The sequence below is a fragment of the Hordeum vulgare genome, chromosome 4H (genome assembly GCF_904849725.1).
Source record: "Hordeum vulgare subsp. vulgare chromosome 4H, MorexV3_pseudomolecules_assembly, whole genome shotgun sequence".
Lineage (NCBI taxonomy): Eukaryota > Viridiplantae > Streptophyta > Magnoliopsida > Poales > Poaceae > Hordeum > Hordeum vulgare.
In genome coordinates, this window is record NC_058521.1 from 74189118 (window position 1) to 74211848 (window position 22731).

The window sequence follows — 22731 nt, forward strand, 5'->3', positions numbered from 1 at the left end:
TGCTTATTTTTGGCCTAGCAATGCATGCATTTGGCGGAATCTTCACTCATTTGGCTGGCCCACTTAATAAAAGCATGCATTTTGGCGAAAGGTTCCCTCCTTTTTTTGGCGGAAGCTACTAATTAGCATCGTATTTGGCGGCTGAAGTTTTGCTAGCTAGTTACCAAATGTTTAGCGGGGATTGGAAGAATAGGGTTAGATGACAGACTCCCTTAACCATGTCGTAGACATGTCCCGACGCTTGTGCAAAAAATTTGCGATATCCGTTTTGAAGGATTACGTTGGAGATGCTCTAAGCGCGGACAATAGTTCTAGTAGTATTAGCTTGAAGCATGCCCTGCATGGGTGTACCAGAAAGCGAGACTACTCAGTACAATCCATCTTGAAGCATGACCTACATGGGTATGCCGGAAAGCCCTAGGATTATAATGCATATGTGATAGCTTCTGGTTGGCTAGCAAGACTATGGTAAAAGAGTGTTCTGCATATGTTTTGCTCATCAAGTTTTTTAAGGGAGTTCAATATCACATATCGGCTACCAATTTCAGTCCTATAAGTGCATCACCATCCTATTCCAAACTGTGGACACAATAACACTAGTACCAAGGAATCCAAAATGTGGACAATAGCTAAGGGCATCTCCAATGTGGACCCACAAAATGCTCACAAAAATCCGGACCGAGGTGTCCGAACGATGTAAACTATCCACCGTGTTGCCGCATCGGTGTGTTGACGCGTCCGGATTTCCGAATTCCCACTAACTAGAAGAAAATCTAGGAAACGTTTGGAACCATGTACGATTCTCCTCTATGTCCGGATGGCGAAAAGCTCACAATTAACATTGGCGTTTGGAGGAAGGCTTATAGCTGCTCTAGCATGTTTGTAGAAAGGTTCACTAATTTGATGGAAGCTACTAATTAGCATCCCATTGACGAAAGGTTTCGAAAGTTTTACCTAGCAAAGCATGCATTTTGCGGAAGGTTCACTAACTTGGCTTGTCCACTTAATCAAAGCATTCATTTGAAGGAAAGTTCACTCATTTTTTGGAGGAAGTACTAATTAGCATTGCATGGCGGAAAATTTGCTCATTTTTGGCCTAGCAATGCATGCATTTGACGGAAGGTTCACTCATTTGGCTGGCCCACTTAATGGAAGCATGCATTTTGGCGAAAAGGTTCCCTCCTTTTTTTTTTTTTTGGTGAAAGCTACTAATTAGCATTGTATTTGGCCGCAGAAAGTTTGCTAGCTAGTTAGCATATTTTTTACGGGCATTGGAAGAATAGGTTTAGATGCTTCCTTATCAGTGTCTGTGGACATGTCGCAACGCACGTGCAAAAAATTTACGATGTCCGTTTTGAAGGATTACGTTGGAGATGCTCTAAGAGCGGATAATAGTTCTTGTAGTATCAGCTTGAAACATGCACTGCATGGGTGTACAAGAAAGCATGATTACCCAGTACAATCCATCTTGAAGCATGACCTACATGGGTATGTTGGGAAGCCCTAGTATTATAATGCATAGGTGATAGCTTCTGGTAGGCTTGCAAGACTATGGTAGAAGAGTGTTCTGCATATATTTTGATCATCAGCTTTTTTAAGGGAGATCAAAATCACATACCGGCTATCAATTTCAGTCGTATATGTGCATTACCACCTTAATCCAAACAGTGGACACAATAATAATAGTAGCGATGAATCCAAAATGTGGACAATAACTAGGAGCATCTTCAACGCGGACCCTTAAAATGCTCACAAAAGTCCGGACTGAGGTGTCCGAACGATATAAGCTATCCACCTTGATGCCGCATCGGTTCGCGTCTGGATGTCCGAATTTTCCCACTAACTAGAAGAAAATTTAGGAAACGGTTTGGAACCATGTACTATTCTCCTCTCTGTCCGGATGGCGAAAAGCTGACAATTAACATTGGCATTTGAGGAAGGCTGCAAGCCGCCCTAGCATGTTTGTAGAAAATTTCACTAATTTGGCGGAAGCTACTAATTAGCATTGCTTTGACAAAAGGTTTGGACATTTTTGCCTAGCAAAGCATGCATTTGGCGCAAGGTTCACTAACTTGGTCTGCCCACTTAATCAAAGCATGCATTTGAAGGAAGGTTCACTCATTTTTTCGCAGGAACTACTACTCTCTCCGTTCCTAAATATAAGTTTTTTTAAACATTTCAATAGGGGACTACATACGAAGCAAAATGAGTGAACCACACTTTAAAATATGTCTATATACAACCGTATGTAGTTCAATAGTGAAATCTCTATAAATATTTATATTTAGGAACGAAGGGAGTAATTAGCATTGCATGGCGGAAGATTTGCTCATTTTTGGCCTAACAATGCATGCATTTGGCCGAAAATTCACTCATTTGGTTGATCCATTTAATGAAAGCATACATTTTGGTGGAAGATTCGCTCATTTTAACAAAAGCTACTAATTAGCATCACATTAGGGGTTGTTTGGATTGTGACTATCTTTACCATATCTTACCATATTATTTTTGCCACACTTGCCACACTTGTCTTACTTGAGTTGCTCAAATTATTATCCACACATTGACTTGCCTAAGGGAATCTTGTCACACTTTTTGTGTCTATGACATGTGGGGTTTAGTACTCATTAAAAAATGCTTGCCTTAGGTGTGGCTAGAACCAAACACCCACCTAACTTGGTCAAACTTGCCTAAGGTAAGTTGTGGCAAAGTGTGGCAAGGTGTGGCTAGGAACCAAACAACCCCTTAGCGCGGAAGGTTTGCTAACTAGTTAGCATATGTTTAACGGACATTTGTAGAATATAGTTAACCGGCTTTCATATCCGTATTCGTGGACACGTCCCTCGTGCATCTGCAAAATTGTGGTGTATGTTTTAAGGGATTATGTTGGAGATGCCCTAAACATGGATAATACTTCTAGCAGTATCAGCCTCGCATGGGTGTGCGGGAAAGCCACATGATTACTCAATATAATCCAGCTTGAGGCATGCCCTGCATGGGTGTATGTACCGAAAAGCCCCAGGATTACCCTGTAGAATCCAGCTACCAAGGAAAAACCAACCAGTCAAATTGAACATGCGTGGCTTCTCTAAAAGTTTCAATGTCTTACGACGAACAGTTTGAGGAAAGAGCAAAAAATATATTCTTAAGCTGATGAACAGAATGATACAATGATTCCCAACATTATGTATCCGTAGCAAATCGAGCTATAGTTACAGGCAGAATGATACCCAGCATGTTCCCATTGATTAAGGACCCTCTGGAGTGCCTACTGTTTTCTCGCTCAGAAAAAATTACAACTTAAGAATTTGATTATTTTTCCGATTGCAGCTGTCCCAGCACGTTAATTGGTAAGCGATTTTGACATTATTATGCACTCTCTGCGCATAAACTTGTATACCTATTTCGAAAGCATGTATATGTGGTGTTCCACTTTCATCTAAAGCCTTAAGTTTAAAACTTTAAATATCAAACAGGACGTGCGGAAACAATTTTCTTTGTCCTGCTATTAAATTGCATACACAGCTCACTTAGCCAACTACTCCCTCCGTAGTCGAGAGTAAAAAACTTCCGAATCCAATTTACTTCCCTTCCATATTTCTTGTAAAGATTCTGAATCACCTCCCCTTACCCATCAGCCAAGCAATATTGCACTGCTTGCATGAATGAAGTAACCCGGGGAGTGACAGGAAAATGATAAAGATAAATTTTGAGCCGTAAATTTCACGTCCCGGTGTATAAATCATCTTACGTTCCAAAAATATAGATCGTTTCAATCAGATATATGCAAATTATCTCACCGTTGAAGCAAATAGCATTATGAAAATAAATCCCAATCAGAAATTTCAGAATATCATTAAATTGTACGATGGTTCTCTTGATAAAATAAGATAACAAAGCTGATAGCTTTTATATTAATTTCTGCAAATTATATGGATGTACTCCCTCCGTTCCAAAATAATTGTCTTAATTTTATACTAGCTCTAGTAAAAAGTTATACTAAGCTTGAGACACTTATTTTGGGACGGAGGGAGTAGTAAATAGCTGTTGGAAAAGGACCAGCTTAACAAACGTCAGTTGGGGAGCATGACAATTGCGATCGATTTGCATGCAAATTTATATTGGACGAGTATGGCAAGTATGGCAAATCTGCTTAGTTCAATTTTTGGTCAGGATTTGATGTTCTTGCAATTCAAATTGCCACAAAAAACATTTCATTTCCCATCCCCTCGTCATCATACGAAAACCAACAAACTTTACAAAACAAAATAGAATACAGTGGCCGAAATTTTGCCTTGTATTAAAATTGCCAGGATATGCTTTCTTCGTGCTTTGGATTTTCAAATTGTTCAGAATAGACAAATTTAAACAGAATATCACATGAGTTTCTAAGTGAAACTGAAGATAGCGACAATCACATTGCAACCAAGTTGCATCCACACACCTAAATCCTAATATTTACATAAATTAATACTGACAACTCGGACGAACATTTATGGCCTATGAATGAAATTAATAAATCAATGAAATCAAACATGCCCGAGCCTAAAAAGCAATCCATGCATGACCTAACCGTCCGACGAACTCGGACGAATCGAATGTGCAGGTAACTGATACCCATGTCATGTCATGCGGTGCCTACGCTAGCTACCTTTCGTATTTACAGGCTCGAAGGAGCACTTTGTCATCGACGTCCGGACTCACCGGCACCTCGGGAGTCATCACCTTCAACTTCTTCTTCCGATCCCTGATTCTTTCCACGTTCTTGTGGCGGTTAGAGTGCTCAATGTTGCTGAACTCGGGGCTCGTGGACGGGCGGTACTCCGGGAATAGCTTGCCCATCTTGTACCGGATGCCGCATGCGTTGCACAGGGTGCCGCTCCCGGCCGGCCCCGTCCGCCATTGCGGCGTGCTCGTCGAGCCGCAGTGGGTGCAAATCTTACCCGGGCCATCCGTTTTCTTCTGCTGCCGCCGGGCCGGGCGTGGACCGGCTTTGCCGCGGCCGTTCTTGCAGAGCACGTAGTCTTTGTCTTTGTCGTCGTTGGGATTCTTGTCACCTTGACAGTCGTAGGCGGCGGCCGACATGAGCTGGGGCGGGAGAGCCAAAGACATGGAGGGGCAGGCGGCGCGACTGCGGACGGGCCGTCGGTGGTGCGGCTTCCTCGGCAAAGTCCAACGCAGGTCATCGCCCTCGGAGGCAGGCTCCCGGGGCGACTCGGTCACGCCGGACGTGGGCGAGAGGCTGCTGCGCCAGGACGCGGTGGACGACGAGGTCGTCGTCATGCTGCAAGACAGGGAGCGCGCTCGCGCCGGCGGCAACCCCTGGGGCTTACTGTCGAACACGTGGAACGCGGTCCTCTTCCGGCCGCCGGGGGCGCCGGCGCCACAGAGAGAGAGCGGTCCCTCCTCCGCCAGCGAACCGAGGTTCGCGTCGGCCTCCATGCCCTCCAGCGCGCCCCCGTAGTAGTCCTGGCCGTCGCCGACTCCGCCCCGCGGCGGCGAGCAGCGCAGCCCGAGGCCCTCCAAGAAGCCGTCGTCGAGCATGGACACGTAGCCTATGACCTCGTCGAGCGGGTCGTCCGGCCAGCACAGGCCGCCGTCCGGGCAGAGGTCGGCGTCGGCGTCGGCGCCGGCGCCGGCGCCGTTGACGTCGGCGGGAGGGACGTCATTGAGGAGGGAGGCGTACGGCGCTGGGTTCCGCATGCGGTGGCGGCTAGGGTTCCGTGTCGCATGGGCGGCTAACAGCCAACGAGTATGAAACGGAGGTGAAACGGAGGTGAACCCTGGCGAAAATATCCCTATGTATACTCCGGTCGCCAGGCGCTAGAAGCTTCGCCGCGTGAGCCCGTGACGCTTCCTTCCCCATTCATCGTGAGCCACGTCGCCAGTTGTGTTCCGTTCCGTTTCCTCGTAGATGGGCCTCGTACGTGGGCTGGCCTCCGTTCAATGCCTTCAGGGAGCCCGGACACTACTAATACGAGGAATTGTGGTATGACAGACTTTCAATCATTCATTGTAGTGTTTTAAAACTTTTGATTTGCAAGCTGGAATATTATTTCCTGAATGCTTGTTGGTGCAGCTGCATTGTCTGGTTGCAGCTAGCGCGCCATGTCTTGCTTGGCAGACATTCAATGCAGAGGAGAGAAAAGAACGCACGGTCTGACATCTGCGAATAGTAGTATGTGTGGTTCTATGTTTTCGTGTATTTGATTTCGTTTCTTAAAACATAAGAAATCTATAACTTTTGAAACGAACGTCAAAATGAAATCCTGATTTTTGTTAGAATTTTCAGGATGAGCTTTTCAAAACTAGATCTCTTTCGTATATGTTTTTTAGATAGTTATTTTCCTGACGCAACTTTGGTATTATAGAAGGTAACCTCTAATGATATAGGGAGCAACTTCTATTTGGTCACATATATCATGACTATCAATGAGCTCAATGGCCTCCTGAGTTGTCCATCATGACTACTAAATAGCAAAACATCTCTACTCCTAAAGTTGGAGTCCGTATGTCGTTTCCTTTCATTACCACACCGAACGATCGAAGGACTCTCCCCCGCTCCCCTCCCAACAATTTTTGTCTACCCAACCCCACCTCCCAAGTACTTGTGTTTCAGTTTGCCGATTTTCCTAATGTACCCACCATATGAACCATTCTCCCCCTCTCCAATCTTTAACAAATGGAACTTTCCTAATAACATCATCATATCTTTCCTTTCATTTTAGATCAAGAAATCACTAATCATATTACAAATCACAAACAAACTTTACTTTCCACTCTTTTTTCCTAATAACATAGAATACTTATTCTCAATAGATTCACAAATCACATTTTTTCTATATACACCATCAATCATATCTAGTGACCTTCTCAGATGCCGCGTTAGCAGGCATCGATCTCCTCCTTGCTCCTGCCCTTCATAGGCCCGTCCTGGAACGACGCTCGATGATGGATGTCAGCAGTACACATGGGGAAGCATTGGTTATGGGCGTCTACGACTGGTTCGCTGGCAATGCGTGTGCGGCGTGAAGCGGTGAGGGAGATGGTGGACCTAGCCAACCATGACGAGGTATTTGCAACTTCCCTCCGGCGCGAGGCGGTGCCTCTAGAAGCTCCCTCCCAAGAATTACCTTGCCTAAAACCCACGACTATTTTTATGAGGTTGAATATTGCAAACCCGCGTAATTGGATTTGGATTTAGATGTTTCTTCGTCTCTCAGTTTAATACCCACACAATAGGCACCATGTTCATGTTATACCTCATCAACCCAAAAATTATCGGTTCTAACGTATGTCGGTGTTATTTACAGTCATTAGTTTGTTTTTATATTTTGATAATGGCATTCCTAACGTTCTTGTCCGTTTTCCTGTACTAGCTAGGAAACTATGTTCTTCATATCTTACATGATGTTGAAATTTCTATGGCATGAAATAATCGTTTACCAAAACAATTCTTACAAAAGGCACCTCGCCATGTCGTAAACTATGAAAAAATACTTCTGGAGAAACTACGGAAATAGTGTCAGCGAGAGCTATATTTTACCGATTTATATGTTTTATCAGTAGCACCGAGCGGCAACAACCGAGAAGAATGTAATACTTACCATTGTTTAGTCATTCACAATTCTTTACTCCTCAAACATTAACGAAAGTGATTGTATTGGATTATGATGTGGTTATTCAACATGATATATCATTCTTGTGGAAATATTGATACGAGGGACAGTGTAAATGGTGTTGTTGAATTTTGTTGTGTAAGACTAGCTCAAGTTAGAAATCTCGAGGGTAAGAGGGGAAGTATGATCCTAAACCTTGTGCATGTATATGTCTTGGATGAATGCGATTCATTTGGATACATGGAGGAATCATAAAGTGGCGGAGAAATACCAGTTGCTCCTTACAAGTTGGTATAATTCTTCTCTATTTGATTTTTCATGCTACATTGTATTAAAAAAAATAGTTGAAGACCATCTGGCCACGACATATGTTGTGTGAAATACAAGTTATTGTTAGCCATTGGTTGAAGGAAATTATTATACTTGCATGAAATAGGAAGCATGTTGCATTCATTTTTTTGCTAAGAAAGTTTAGCACCATTGTTGTATTAAATCCAATCTAATTCTTAGAGATGCTTCATATGGTTAACATTCATGAACTAGTAAACTAATTGTGGGTTATGGTGTACCTATCTATAACATAGAAAAAGGGTATTACTATTGGAAATTTCCTTAAAAATAGGTACATGTGTATCAAGTTGAAACCCATGTAGAATTTCGCAATTTTTTGACAATTTGTGACCTATATAGAGATGATAAAAAATGAAAGATTTATAATTTATGTATTAAACCTTAAACTATAGCACTCTAGCATTGAAACATAAGCCATAGCACCACTAAGGGAGCAGTGATATCTTGGAGTTGCATAAGACGCGTAAGTAATGATGGGCCAAAGTGGCAACATTGTGAAATTGAAGGTGAAGCAGAGAGAGGTGTGCAGAGAGAAGATTTGTGTGAAGGAGATCAAGGAAAGAAAATAAGCAAGGGTGGTGGATGGAGTGAAGTAAGGGAAATGCACTAGAACCATCATGCTTGACATGCTCTTCGTGATCTTCACCTGCAGTTATAAAATGTGGCGAACCTTTCATACATTATTCAAACATTTAGTTGTATTTTAACTTGTTACAAATTTGGATTGTTGTTGTGTTGTTACAACACACATACAAAGAGGAAAAATAAACATGAGCTTACCATTGTCATGCTCGTGAAGTTAGCAATGACGACGGAGCTCGGAGATAAATCCTTTGTTGTCAACGATGAATGATAGAGTAAAGAAGAAAATGAGGATGTGCTCAAAGATGGTATTTATAGCAACACAATCATAAGTCTTGTGTGATGTATATATTGTGATTGAAAATGATGTTTTATTAATGTATTTTTTGGTTTCATAGGATGCATGGACACCCAATGAGTTTTACATAATTAGTGTGGAACCATGAGAATATTTAGAACTATTGCAACATATCATTCGCTTCTATTCAATAGGTGCTTCATTTTCACATTCTCATTTGATCTTCAAAATTTAAGTTTGCTTGGGAATCACAGTTGTCGATGAAAAGTGGGATGCGAGAAGAGAAACTTTCGTGCTTGTTTTAACATGTTTGAGTCATTTTTTGCATTCTGCATGTAGAAACATGTGTGCATTGCCCTAGTTGGTTTAAGTTGTGTAATATAACTAGTGAGTATCCAAATAATATCCCAAATTTTAGTACAAGTATATCTTAGGAAACTTAGAAGCCATGGCACACAAATTTCAGCGTGTTGTAGACAACTAAACATAGGTGGTAGATGACTTCATGGTGATGTAGGAAACTTATTTTTTACGCAAGCAACTTAGAAATTATGGTACACAACTTTCATAGTACCTTGTCTTACTTAAAAAACAATTTTGGCATCACATGAGGCGACTTTCAGCACTAAAGGAGGCAACTTGTGTTATGAACGTGCATACAACATATATTATGCAAACACGGCCGAATTTGTTTTCAACCGAGCATGAAAGTTAAGACCCGGTTTCACCCTTAGGTTCCTCGCCACAAGCTCTTCAAAACTAGATCTATTTTGATTAGATTCGTTCCATGAGCAAGTTTGGGTGCTACAGGGCTAACTTTTGTGCTATAGGAAATCAACTACTTGTTAGATTGCGTAGTGTGATTTCCTATCATTGAAAATTTCCTCAAAGTTGGCTACCATGACTGCCAAGCTAACTAGTCTCACCTCTGATCTACCTCTCATAACTGGCAAGTATTCTAATACTATGATTCGGAGATAGGAAACTTAAGCAACAATGACGACCAAGTTTGCATAGTACTTTAGGAAACTAATTAGCAATGACATGTAACTAGGCATCACTAGTAGGAGACTAATTAACAATGTTACTAACATATGGGACCTATAGTACGTAACTGACTAGTTATTAACTAAACATCAACGGTATATGACTTCATAGTATTACAGGAAATTTAGAAACACAACATACAAGCATCAATATTGGGCAAACTTAGCACTTACGTTGGGCTAGTTAGAAGAATGCTATACACAATTCACTAGTATGTGCAATGCGGTGATGTTGCATATTTGTAGCACTAAAGTTTCCTCTCGTAGAAGAAAAGTTGCTTCTAAAAGTTGCATGAAGTTACCTACCTCCATTTGAAGTTGTTTGCTATTACTAATTAGTTTCCCATCATTGATAATTTTTCTTCAAATGGAGAGAAGTTGCCTTAAGATCTAACGTGTGTGCTCTTTATTTTGTATAAAAAGATTAGAAGTTCTATAAATTTTGAATGCAACATGAGAAATTGAGATCTTTTTTCACGAGTGGAGCTCTTGCAACGAGTTTTGGTAGGAAATTCATAGTATTTGTAGGCAACTTATAAGAAAATGATAGGCGGCTTTATATTGCATGAAACTAATTATCAAAGTTAGGAAACTAAAGTTCAATGCTAGGCAACTAATTACCAATAGTAGGAAGTTGAGCATCAATCCTAGGTAACTTCATCATATTGTCGAAAACTAAGCATGAACGGTAGCGAACTGATGATCGCAATAGGCAAGTTGGGAGAATGTTACCCGAACTCATTGGTTTCATAGTGTAGTGAAGTTGATTGTATGTAGCACTAAAAGTGCCCCATTTGATACCAAAGTTGCTTTTTAAAATAAATAGTTGAAGCATGTCCATATGCGATGTGGTTTTGAAAATCTCATCGCGAGAAACTTAAGGATGCAAATGGATCTCAAATCCGACATTCGGTTCAATTAGTGGAAGGGAACTCGTGAGGGTAGAGGGACCACAGAGCAGGCGCGGGGAGGAAAATGGGCACCACATTCTTTTTATTTACGGATGATATGGTGGGGACTGGGATAGGGTGTCCACACAATTTTCTCTTTTGGTAGCGCTTTGAATTGTATCGCTCGGACCTCAATTTTATAGTAGGTTCGCTCTTGATCATCGCGGGTGGACGGGCGCCGGCTAGCCTTGTATATATATTTAGCTCATATTCTTAAGTGCAATACAATTTTTATTTTCAGGTAGATCAAATAACGCTCCTATGTACTCCCCCCGTCCCCAAAGAGATTGTGTATAAATTCAGTTAAAAACTCATTGCTTTCTAAGTCTGATCAACTATATTGAAGAGAATATCAACAACCATGATTTCAAATAAGTACATTATGAAAATATTTATAAAATTATGGATATTTTGATATTGAACTAGTATTGTTGATCTTCATATTTATATATATGATTGGTGAAATTTAGAAAACATCGACTTTTTGACTCAATTTATGTTTCATCTATTTGGGAGCGGAGGGGGTACAAACTATCTAAATGCATCACCTGTGCTTGATACAATTGAAAGGGATGAGAAACAAGTATCATACTATTGCGGGAGAAGGAAACTAGGTGCGAAATGGAGCAGGAATGTGTGCATGCAATTAGATGATAAATCTAATTTGGCTGATGTGGCAATTATAGTGACGTGACGTAACTGCATATGATTTGAAATAAGGTAGTTGAAGCTAAATATTTAAATATAGAGAATTCCAGTAAGGACATTTTTCTTAGAGCAGGTACTATAGTGGGCTATAAGCCTACTTACATGGCATGTTTGTCTATGTGGAGGAGAAAGATAAGGAAAAGGTGATAGAGTGGGATCTCACGCCTCTTCTAATGCATCGGTGCTTAGATGAGGTGCTAAGTTTATTAAAAACCTTAGAAACTAGTCTCCCCAATGTATAGGTGCTTAGATTTTGTTGATAAGCTTCATGTATGGAATTGTTTAATAATTCAACTTCTTCACGCATTTGTCGGTAGTCATTTTACATAGATTCACGCGCTCAGCACCGTTTCATCCTGGGATCACCATAATGCTCTCTCTCCTCTTTAATTGTGATGCCATGTCACTTTTTTGTCTATGTGGCACCATTAGCACGTGTGCATCGGGAAGGGCCTCATGCAAGAGCCAACCACTATGCGTGCTCCTAGGTAAAAGAATTTAATGAGAGGAAAGAGGTAGAGAGAAAGTGAAAAAAAGTTGTGAACTTATAGTCAACCTTATACCAAGCTCTGTTGTATGGGTAATTAATAATACTAACTCCTCATGACCTAGCATGTCTATATAGTCAGCAACTGGCTATATTATTAACCATGCCCTTAGTTGTTTCCTTTATGAACTGATAGAAATGTAGCCTTTCTAGTAAGATAGGCAATGAAATGTGTAGCGATGATATGGTTTTCCAAAAGGGAACATGTCGCGACCCATGTAGTTTTCAAAACCTGCCCACTCAAGGAAAGGTCCTAGAGAGAGGAAAGGGAATAAAAATTCAGAGATTTTGATATATAAAGTAACCATCTTATGTTACGACCATCTTAACTATGGAATAGTTTATCAATTATTTTGACTAACATATCATATATCATATATTATGTCATCCTGCTATCTTATTTATCTTAACATGCAGTCTATCCACCACATCTTATATGTCCCACACATGCCACATCTCATTTAAATACACATGCAAGCCATCTATATCATCAAGCACATGCACGCACTCTAAACTTTTCATTACATGCGGGCCCTCCACGTCATCAAACTCCCATGCAATTTCAGGTTTTCTACCACATGATCCTTCCGCATCATTAAAGCACATGAAGCCCTCCACAACACAAATTTTTATTTTTATTTTTGAACAACAAATAATTTAACTTGAATGTCATAAGAGAATATAAGATGCACACACACTCATGTAACTCTAGGTTGAATATGGTGCGGTACTCTTCTCATATACTCTATTTTTTAATAAATTCATTGCTTAAAATTTTAAGAGCAACATGCGGGGCGTTCTCTAGTTAATAAAGTATGAGAGTGCAGCTTGTGAATTTTTGTGTTTTTTATCTCTGGGAAAACATTATTTTCCATACTTTACAAAAATCTAAAACAAAATCGAGGAACTATTTTTTTACCATAAAAGGGGCCTTTCACCAAGAGGCCACATGGGGGTGGCACTCTAGCGACACACACTAGGGTTCGTGGTGTGTGAGGATAATGACACCTCCTTCCCTCGGTTCTTGTTTTCCTCTCTCATAAATACCTTGAACACTTTTATCAAATATATCGTGTAGTTTTTACTCACGTCGCTTCTCGTTCACAGGTGATCCAATCTGAAGCCCTATTTCAGTACATTGTCGGAGGCAAGGATTGTCACATCATCATCAGCACAGTCTCTTGCTATTTACATGATAATGTGTGAGTAGTCCATCTTGACTATGGGTTTGTAACATTATCTATATAGAAGTTTCTCTCACATGCTTTGGTACAAAGAGCATATGATCTTCCTAACATGATTATGATTCATACGATGTAACTTTGGTGATGATGTGTTGATATACGATGAACTATTACTTTAGGATCCCAAAATTATAAGCCTTCTTCTCTTACTGTTACTGAGACAACTCACTTATGGACATTTACTTCATATATATTCCTCTATGTTTCATTAATCTAATCATTGGCATATTAAGATGAAAAATCAAGAGTGGTCCCGGTGTCCATTATATGAGGTAAATGTTTATAACTGAGGTATCTTAATAATAGTAAGAGAAAAATGGTTATAATATTATTTAAAAAAATGTTAAGTAACTTGTTGTCACATTTATGAGCTATGGGCGTGGGTAATATTATTATCAACAATATGGCATCTTGCTACTCGTATTAGCTAGATGGTAACAAGAAGAACAAGGGACATGATATTTACCTAGGTTTGGGCCCTCTGAAAGAGATAAAACGCTATGTCTGCTTCTGATATATTGATTGTTTTGGAGTACAAAGTACATGATGATCTACTTGAAATCGCGTGAATGTATCTAAAACTTTAACATTGCGTGTATGGATTAAACACCTCACCTTATATACGGGCTAGGGTACCTAGGCTTATATATGGTCGGTTACATCTAGAGATAAACATGTGAAGATTCAAATGTGGCTTGGAGTATGCTCTATGTCTGTGAAGGATTCCATCTTCAGCATGCATATGGGGCATGCCAGTCTTGAGCTATCTGTAGACGATCCAGGGGTCCTCTGCTCATCCCATATAATGGGCCCAACGTCGTTAGCACCCCTTAATCCAGGACACCCTCACCAACCAGGGCGGAGGATCCCTTGTTGTTGTCGAGGGACACCTTCTTGGTTTCCCCCTTGTCTTTCATGACCAGTTTATTCCTCGAAGGAGGAGGTGCCATGGAAGTGTTGAGTGCACCTTGGTCGTCGGAGATGGCTACTGCTCCGATATGAGTCGTTGGATTTCTCCTAAGTGGAAGGGTGATGTAGCATAGCAACTAAGATTATTTCCCTAAGTTAGGAACCTAGGTTTATTGGACAAGTAAGATGCAAAACAAGTACAATGTTAGAACACCCGCACATAGCAAAATAATTGCTTGCACCCAAGAAAATAAGGGGGTCGTCACTCCTCTTGTTTGCTAACCAAAAGGTTAAAAGCAAATTAATTAAGATAGCAAAGGATAATAATAACAAAGCTAATGATAGTAAATTGGTAGCAATTGTAAGCACTAGTAAATATATGGAGAATGGACCGAGGGTCATAGGTTCACCAGAGGCAACTCTCATGAAAGAATAATAGCGGAGCGTAAACAAATTATTGTTGAGCAGTTGTGGGAATTATGCATAGTTATAAATATCATCCATTTCATAATCATTACATAGGCAGTTTATACGTACTCAATGTATATATAATTTTTGATTCTTCCATGCTTATATATTATCATTCTAGGATACTTTGGGGTATTTATTTACCAATTTATATTATTGTTTAGCACTAAACTATTGACCCAGTGCCTAATGCCAGTTGTTGTTTTGTGCGTGTTTTCACTTTTCGGGTTTTCCATACCAAATGAAGTCCAATTGTCCGGAAACTTTTTGGTGATTTCTCTAGACCAAAAGAAGACCAATGAGCATCAGAAGAAGGTTGGAGGCCTCACGAGGGGAGCACAAGCCAACAAGGCACGACCTGGGGGCACCCTAATGTCTTGTGCCTCCCTCGTGGCCCTCCTGACTCCGTTCTTTGGCTTGTAAATTCTCATCTACCCTAAAAACATCAGAAGGAGTCCTAAAACACTTTTTTACGCCGCTGCTAGTCTCTATTCCGCTGGGAGACCATCTGGAACTCTGTTTTGGCACCCTATTGTAGGGGGGTCTATTACGGAGGGCCTCTTAATCAATCTTGATTCCCTCACGATGATGTGTTAGTAGTTCACCACAGACCTACGGATATGTAGTCAGTACCTAGATGGCAATCTCTCTATCTTGATCTTCAATACACTGATCATCGCATCTTCGCTTTGGTCCATATGATGTAATTCCTTTTGTGCGGTGCGTTTGTTGGGATCTAGTGAATTGTGGGTTTATGTTCATATTATTCATGATAAATATTTGAGTCTCATATGAATACTTATATGATTCTTATGAGCATGATTATGATAGCTTCGTAATTCTCTCCAATCTATTGAAATAGTTTGGCCAACTAGTTCGATATTTCTTCGGTGAGACAGGTGTGTTGTGGTAGGTTCAACCTGGCAAATTTCTATGTTCGAGTGACATAAGGGGACAAGGTGCGTCTTTGTTTTGCTTCTATTAAGGATAAAACGATAGGGTTTATTCATATTGCTTGAGTTTACTTTGTCTACATCATGTCATTGTTCTCCACACATTACTCTGTTTGACTTAATACTGTAGATGCATGCTGGATAGCGCTCGATGAGGGGAGTAATAGTAATAGGTGCAGACAGGAGTCAGCCTATTTGTTTTTGTACGTGATTCCTATATACACATGATCATTGACGTGAATATCACATAACTATTGCTTTTCTATCAATTGCCCAACAATAATTTGTTTACCCACCGTATGCTATTTTTCATGAGAGATGCCATTAGGGAAAGCTATGCCCCCCGTTCTATTCAAAACATATTGATAAAACCTTCATTACCTTGCTGCCATTTACTTGTTTTTATTTTATCTTGGTACCTACAATTATCTACACGCCTCACTTTCTTGCAAATAACAAGACAAGAGGATTGACAACCCTCTTGCCTGCGTTTCGTGTAAGTTGTTTGTTCTTTTGTGTGTAGCCGTTGAAGATGGTTGTGGTTGATATTCCTATTGGTTTAATAAACCTTGATTTTATAACCGAGGAAAATACTTACCCACATTATGCTGCGATAACCCATTCCTCTTCATGGTAAACCCAACACACATCACAAGTATCATGATGGATTTCTGGCGTCGTTGCCGGGGAATATCATCACCAACTACCAAGTAACTCCACACAAAATTTCATTCACACGTCCCTCTTTTTATTTGTTGGTATATTTAGTTTGTCTCATAAAATATAAAAATACAAAAATATTTATCTTTGCTTGTTTTGCTTCTCACTAGATTGCATCTCCGCTCACTAGTTTAATTGTTTGACGCCATGGCTACTGATACGTCTCCAACGTATCTATAATTTTTGATGGTTTCATGCTATTATCTTGCCAAACTTTGGATGTTTTGTATGCCTTTTATATCTTTTTTGAGACTAACTTATTAACTCAGTGCCAAGTGTCAGTTCCTGTTTTTTCCATGTTTTTGACCCCTTTCAGAGGAGGATTTTAAACGAAGTCCAAATGGAACGAAACTGCCAAAAAGATTTTTTCCGAAACAGAAGAAGATCGGGAAGCCTGAGAATCAGGGCAGGGGGCCAGCAGGGACCCCACAAGCCCCCTAGCCGCTGCCAGGGGGCCGCGCCTCCCAGGCTTGTGGGTTTTGTTTGGCCAGCTTGTTCTATGATTCTTGCAATGGGAGAAGTGCTTAGTTTTGGGTTCATACCGTGCGGTGACCTCACCCAATGACAGAAGGGGTAGCGAGGCACACATCGTGTTGTTGCCATCAAGGGTAAAAAGATGGGGTTTTCATCATTTGTTTGAGTTTATCCCTCTACATCATGTCATCTTGCTTAAGGCGTTACTCTGTTCGTCATGAACTCAATACACTAGATGCATGCTGAATAGCGGTCGATGCGTGGAGTAATAGTAGTAGATGCAGAAAGTATCGGTCTACTTGTCTCGGACGTGATGCCTATATGTATGATCATTGCCTTAGATATCGTCATGACTTTGCGTGGTTCTATCAATTGCTTGAGAGTAATTTGTTCACACACCGTAATATTTGCTATTTTGAGAGAAGCCTCTAGTGAACACTATGGCCCCCGGGTCTATTCCACATCATATTTTCAGCCTTACTCTTTTACTTCGTTGCACTTTCCGCTTTCAGATCTCACTTTGCAATCAATCTTGAAGGGATTGACAACCCCTTTATAGCATTGGGTGCAAGCTCTTTTGTGTTTGTGCAGGTACTATTGACTTGACGAGATTCTCCTACTAGATTGATACCTTGGTTCTCAAACTGAGGAAAATACTTACTGCTCCTGTGCTGCATCACCCTTTCCTCTTCAAGGGAAAAGCCAACGCAAGAAAGTCTCCGTCAACGTGTCAATTTCTGGTGTTGTTGTTTGAGAAGTAGCAGAAGGATTTCTGGTGCCGTTGTCGGGGAGGATCAAGTCAAGAACTCGTCCAAGTAAGTGTCGCAAACTCGTCTCTTGCATTTACTTTTTTTAGCCTCTCGTTTTCCTCTCCCCCACTTCTGAAAAACAAAAATTTACAAAAAAATATTTGCCTTTTTTGTTTGCCTTTTTCGTTCACCCTTTCTTCCGCTTTCTTTCTGCTTGCTTGTGTGCTATGTGCCTTCAATATGCTTGCATCTTCGCTTGCTGAAAATCTTTTGATATGGATCCTCATCCACTTGCTAATCTCTTTAAGAGATCCAATTATGTTGATCCAATTGCTAGTGAGTTGAGTGCACTTGACTTTCTCTATGGAGTTTTGCTTGAGATGCATGAATCTGAAAATCAGGATGAAGAAATTTATGAAGTGATTCACGAGGGCTCCTTGAATGGAAAGCATGATTGCAATGATTTCACTATAAATCCTATTAGTGTCAATCATGCTAAAAATATGCAAAACCCTAAGCTTGGGGATGCTAGTTTTGCTATGTCCACTACTTGTTGCAATGATCGTGATTGGGGTGATAATTTTTCTTATGATCTTGAAAATTTGTTAAAGCCTCATGATGAATATGATGTTTGCCATAAGATTGAAAGTGGGTTTGGAGAAGTCATGACTTTAGTTGATGATAGTCCCACTATTTTTGAAGAGTGTCAACTTTGCATGCATGTGCATCATGAAAAGAATATCCTTTGTGATAGCTATATTGTTTAATTTGATTATGATCCCACATGTAATTGCTATGAGATAGGAAAATATTGTTGTAGAAACTTTCATGTTACCAAATTACCTCTCGTTATGTTAAGATTGCTATTGTCTCTTTCTTCTTCCTTGTATTTGGTAACTATTGATTGTCTTGCCAATTTGTTTTCCTATAAAATGCCTATGCATAGGAAGTATGTTATACTTAGATGTGATTTTTACATGCTTTATGATGCTCTCGTTGTGCTTCAATTCTTGTCTTTTGTGTGAGCATCATTGGATTATCAATGCCTAGCTAAGGGCGTTAAACAATAGCGCTTGTTGGGAGGAAACCCAATGAATTTATATTTTTATTTCTGTTTTGTTGCGTCCACACCATCATAATACTGTTATGATAGTGTCTTTTGTGTTTCCTTTTGTGTTTGAGCCAAGCAAAACCTTATGTCTAGTCTTGGTGATGGTTGTTTGATCCTGCTGGAAAAAGACAGAAACTTTTCGCTCACGAGATTATTTTTCATTTTTATTCAGAAAAAGCTTTTGAGATGATTCTTCTTTATGCTGGTTGATATGCCTTTTTCCTAGGCAGTCGTAAATTTTAAGATTTTTTGAGGTACCAGAAGTACACGAAGTATACAGATTGCTACAGACTGGTCTGTTTTTGACAGATTCTGTTTTTCTTGTGTTGGTTGCTTGTTTTGATGAAACTATGGATAGTATCGGGGGTACTAGCCATGGAAAAGTGAGAATACAGTAATCTAACACCAATAAAAATAGGAATCAAGATTGCTACAGTACCTAAATAGGTGGTAGTTTGTTTTCTTGTGCTAATGTTATCATAAGTTTCTGTTTAAGTTTTGTGTTGTGAAGTTTTCAAGTTTTGGGTGATGTTCTCATGGACAAAGAGATAAGGAGTGGAAAGAGCTCAAGCTTGGGGATGCCCAAGGCATCCCAAGCCAAATTCAAGGACACCAAAAATCCTAAGCTTGGGGATGCCCCGGGAAGGCATCCCCTCTTTCGTCTTCAATCCATCGGTAACATTACTTGGAGCTATATTTTTATTCACCACATGATATGTGTTTTTCTTGGAGCGTCTTGTATCGTAGGAGTCTTTTCTTTTTGTTGTGTCACAATCGTCCTTGCTGCACACCTTTATAGAGAGACATGCACTCATCGTGATTTTGCTAGAATGCTCATAGTGCTTCACTTATATCTTTTGAGCTAGATAATTTTGCTCTATGTGCTTCACTTAGATCTTTTAGAGCACGGCGGTGCGTGACTTCGTAGTTGGCTTATGCTATGAAAGTAGTCCGAAAGGTGATAGGTACTCAAAGAGGATACAAAAACCTCCATCTTCATGTGCATTGAGTAGAAAGAGAAGTCTTGATTCCTCTCAATTAGTTTTGAGACGTGGATTTGGTAATATTAAGAGTTATGTTAGTAAGGTGTTGTGAATCTAGAAATACTTGTGTCGAAGTTAGTGATTCCCGTAGCATGCACGTATGGTGAACCGCTATGTTCGGAAGTCGGAGCATAATTGATCTATTGATTGTCATCCTTTGTGTTGAGGTCGAGATCGCGCGATGGTTAACACCTACCAACCCTTCCCCTAGGAGTATGCATTTAGCACTTTTGTTTCGATTACTAATAAAAACTTTCGCAACAAGTATGTGAGTTCTTCATGACTAATGTGAGTCCATGGTATAGATACACTTTCACCTTCCACCATTGCTAGCCTCTCTAGTGCCGCGCAATTCTCGCCGGTGCACAAACCCACCATATGCCTTCCTCAAAACAGCCACCATACCTACCTACTATGGCATTTTCATAGCCATTCCAAGATATATGCCATGCAACTCCCACCGTTCCATCTCATGACTTGTGTCGTCACTCTCATATTGCCATTGCATGATCCTAAGATAGCTAGCGAGATGTTTCAATGTCATACGGCAAGCTAGATCGTTGCACATCCCGGTACACTGTCGGAGGCATTTCCTATAGAGTCATCATCGTTCTAAGCTTTGAGTTGTGAGTAAATAAAAGTGTGATGATCATCATTATTTGAGCATTGTCCCATGTGAGGAAATAAAAAAAGAGGCCAAAGAGCCCAAATAAAAAAAAGAAAAAAAGAGGCCCAAGAGCCAATAAAAAATAAAAAATAAAAGACAGAAAAAGAGAGAAGGGACAATGCTACTATCTTTTTCCACACTCGTGCTTCATAATAGCACCATGTTCTTCATGATTGAGAGCCTCTCGTTTCGTCACCACCATATGCTAGTGGGAATCTTCATTATGTAACTTAGCTTGTATATTCCAATGATGGGCTTCCTCAAAATTGCCCTAGGTCTTCATGAGGAAGCAAGTTGGATGCACACCCACTAGTTCTCCTTTTGAGCTTTCACATACTTATAGCTCTAGTGCATCCTTTGTATGGCAATCCCTACTCATTCCCATTGATATCTATTAATGGGCATCTCCATAGCCCTTTGATACGCCGAGTCAATGTGGCCATCTCCTCCTTTTTGTCTCACAACCACCACCACACTCTATTCCACCTATATTGCTATATCCATGGCTCACGCTCATGTATTGCGCGATAGTTATAAAAAGTTTTGAGAAAGTAAGAGTGCGAAAACAATTACTTGGCCAATACCGGGGTTGTGCATGATTTAAATTAATTGTGTGAGGATGATGGAGCATAGCCAGACTATATGATTTTGTAGGGATAACTTTCTTTGGCCTTGTTATTTTAAAAGTTCGTGATTACCTTGCTAGTTTGCTTGAAGTATTATTGTTTTCATGTCAATAGCAAACTATTGTTTTGAATCTTACGGATCAGAACATTCATGTCACATGAAAGAAGTTACAAAGGACAACTATGCTAGGTAGCATTCCACATCAAAAATTCAGTCTTTATCACTTCCCTACTCGAGGACGAGCAGGAGTTAAGCTTGGGGATGCTTGATACGTCAAACTTTGGATGTTTTCATGCTATTATCTTGTCAAACTTTGGATGTTTTGTATGCCTTTTATATCTTTTTTGGGACTAACTTATTAACTCAGTGCCAAGTGCCAGTTCCTGTTTTTTGCTATTATCTTGTCAAACTTTGGATGTTTTGTATGCCTTTTATAACTTTTTTGGGACTAAGTTATTAACTCAGTGCGAAGTGCCAGTTCCTGTTTTTTCCATTTTTTGACCCCTTTCAGAGGAGGATTTTAAACGGAGTCCAAACGGAACGAAACTGCCAAAAAGATTTTTTTCCGAAACAGAAGAAGATTGGGAATCCTGAGAATCAGGGCAGGGGGCCAGCAGGGACCCCACAAGCCCCCTAGCCGCGGCCAGGGGGGCCCGCGCCTCCCAGGCTTGTGGGCTCCCTGGGCCACCTCTGCCCTAGGTATTTCGCCTATAAATTCCCTAATATCCCACAAAAAATCAGGAGATCATCCAAAGTACTTTTCCGCCGCCGCAAGCTTCTGTCTCCGCAAGATCCCATCGAGGGCACGTTCTGGTGCCCTGCTAGAGGGGGAATTCGGATACGGAGGGCTTCTTCATCAACACCATGACCTCTCTGATGACGCGTGAGTAGTTCACCATAGACCTACGGGTCCATAGCTAGTAGCTAGATGGCTTCTTCTCTCTCTTGGATCTTCAATACAAAGTTCTCCATGATCTTCATGGACATCTATCCGATGTAATCTTCTTTTGCGGTGTGTTTGTAGAGATCCAATGAATTGTGGATTTATGATCAGATTATCTATGAATCTTATTTGAGTTTATTCTGATCTCTCTTATAAATGATTTCATATCCTTGTAATTCTCTTTGAGTTGTGGGTTTTGTTTCGCCAGCTTGATCTATGATTCTTGCAATGGGAGAAGTGCTTGGTTTTGGGTTCATACCGTGCGGTGACCTCACCAAGTGGCAGAAGGGGTAGCGAGGCACACATCATGTTGTTGCCATCAAGGGTAAAAAGATGGGGTTTTCATCATTGGTTTGAGTTTATCCCTATACATCATGTCATCTTGCTATCCCAGAGGCAACAGCGCCAGAAGTTCTTCTGCTATCCCATAGAAAACAGCGCCAGAAATTGACACGTTGACAGAGGCTGGGCTTGCGTTGGTTCTTCCCTTGAAGAGGAAAGGGTGATGCAGCACAGGAGCAGTAAGTATTTCCCTTAGTTTGAGAACCAAGGTATCGATCCAGAAGGAGGGTCTCGTCAAGTCCAGAGTACCTGCGCAATCACAAACAAGCTTGCACCCAATGCTTCAAAGGGGTTGTCAATCCCTTCAAGATTGTTTGCAAAGTGAAATCTAAAGGTGGAAAGTGCAACGAAGTAAAAAGTGTAAGGCTGAAAATATGGTG

General features: G+C 40.5%; 1 pseudogene; it reads right to left on the minus strand.

The window, feature by feature from the left end:
• Positions 1–292: 292 nt before the first annotated feature.
• The window catches only part of LOC123450288, a 37969-nt pseudogene continuing 15530 nt past the window's right edge, over positions 293–22731 (minus strand).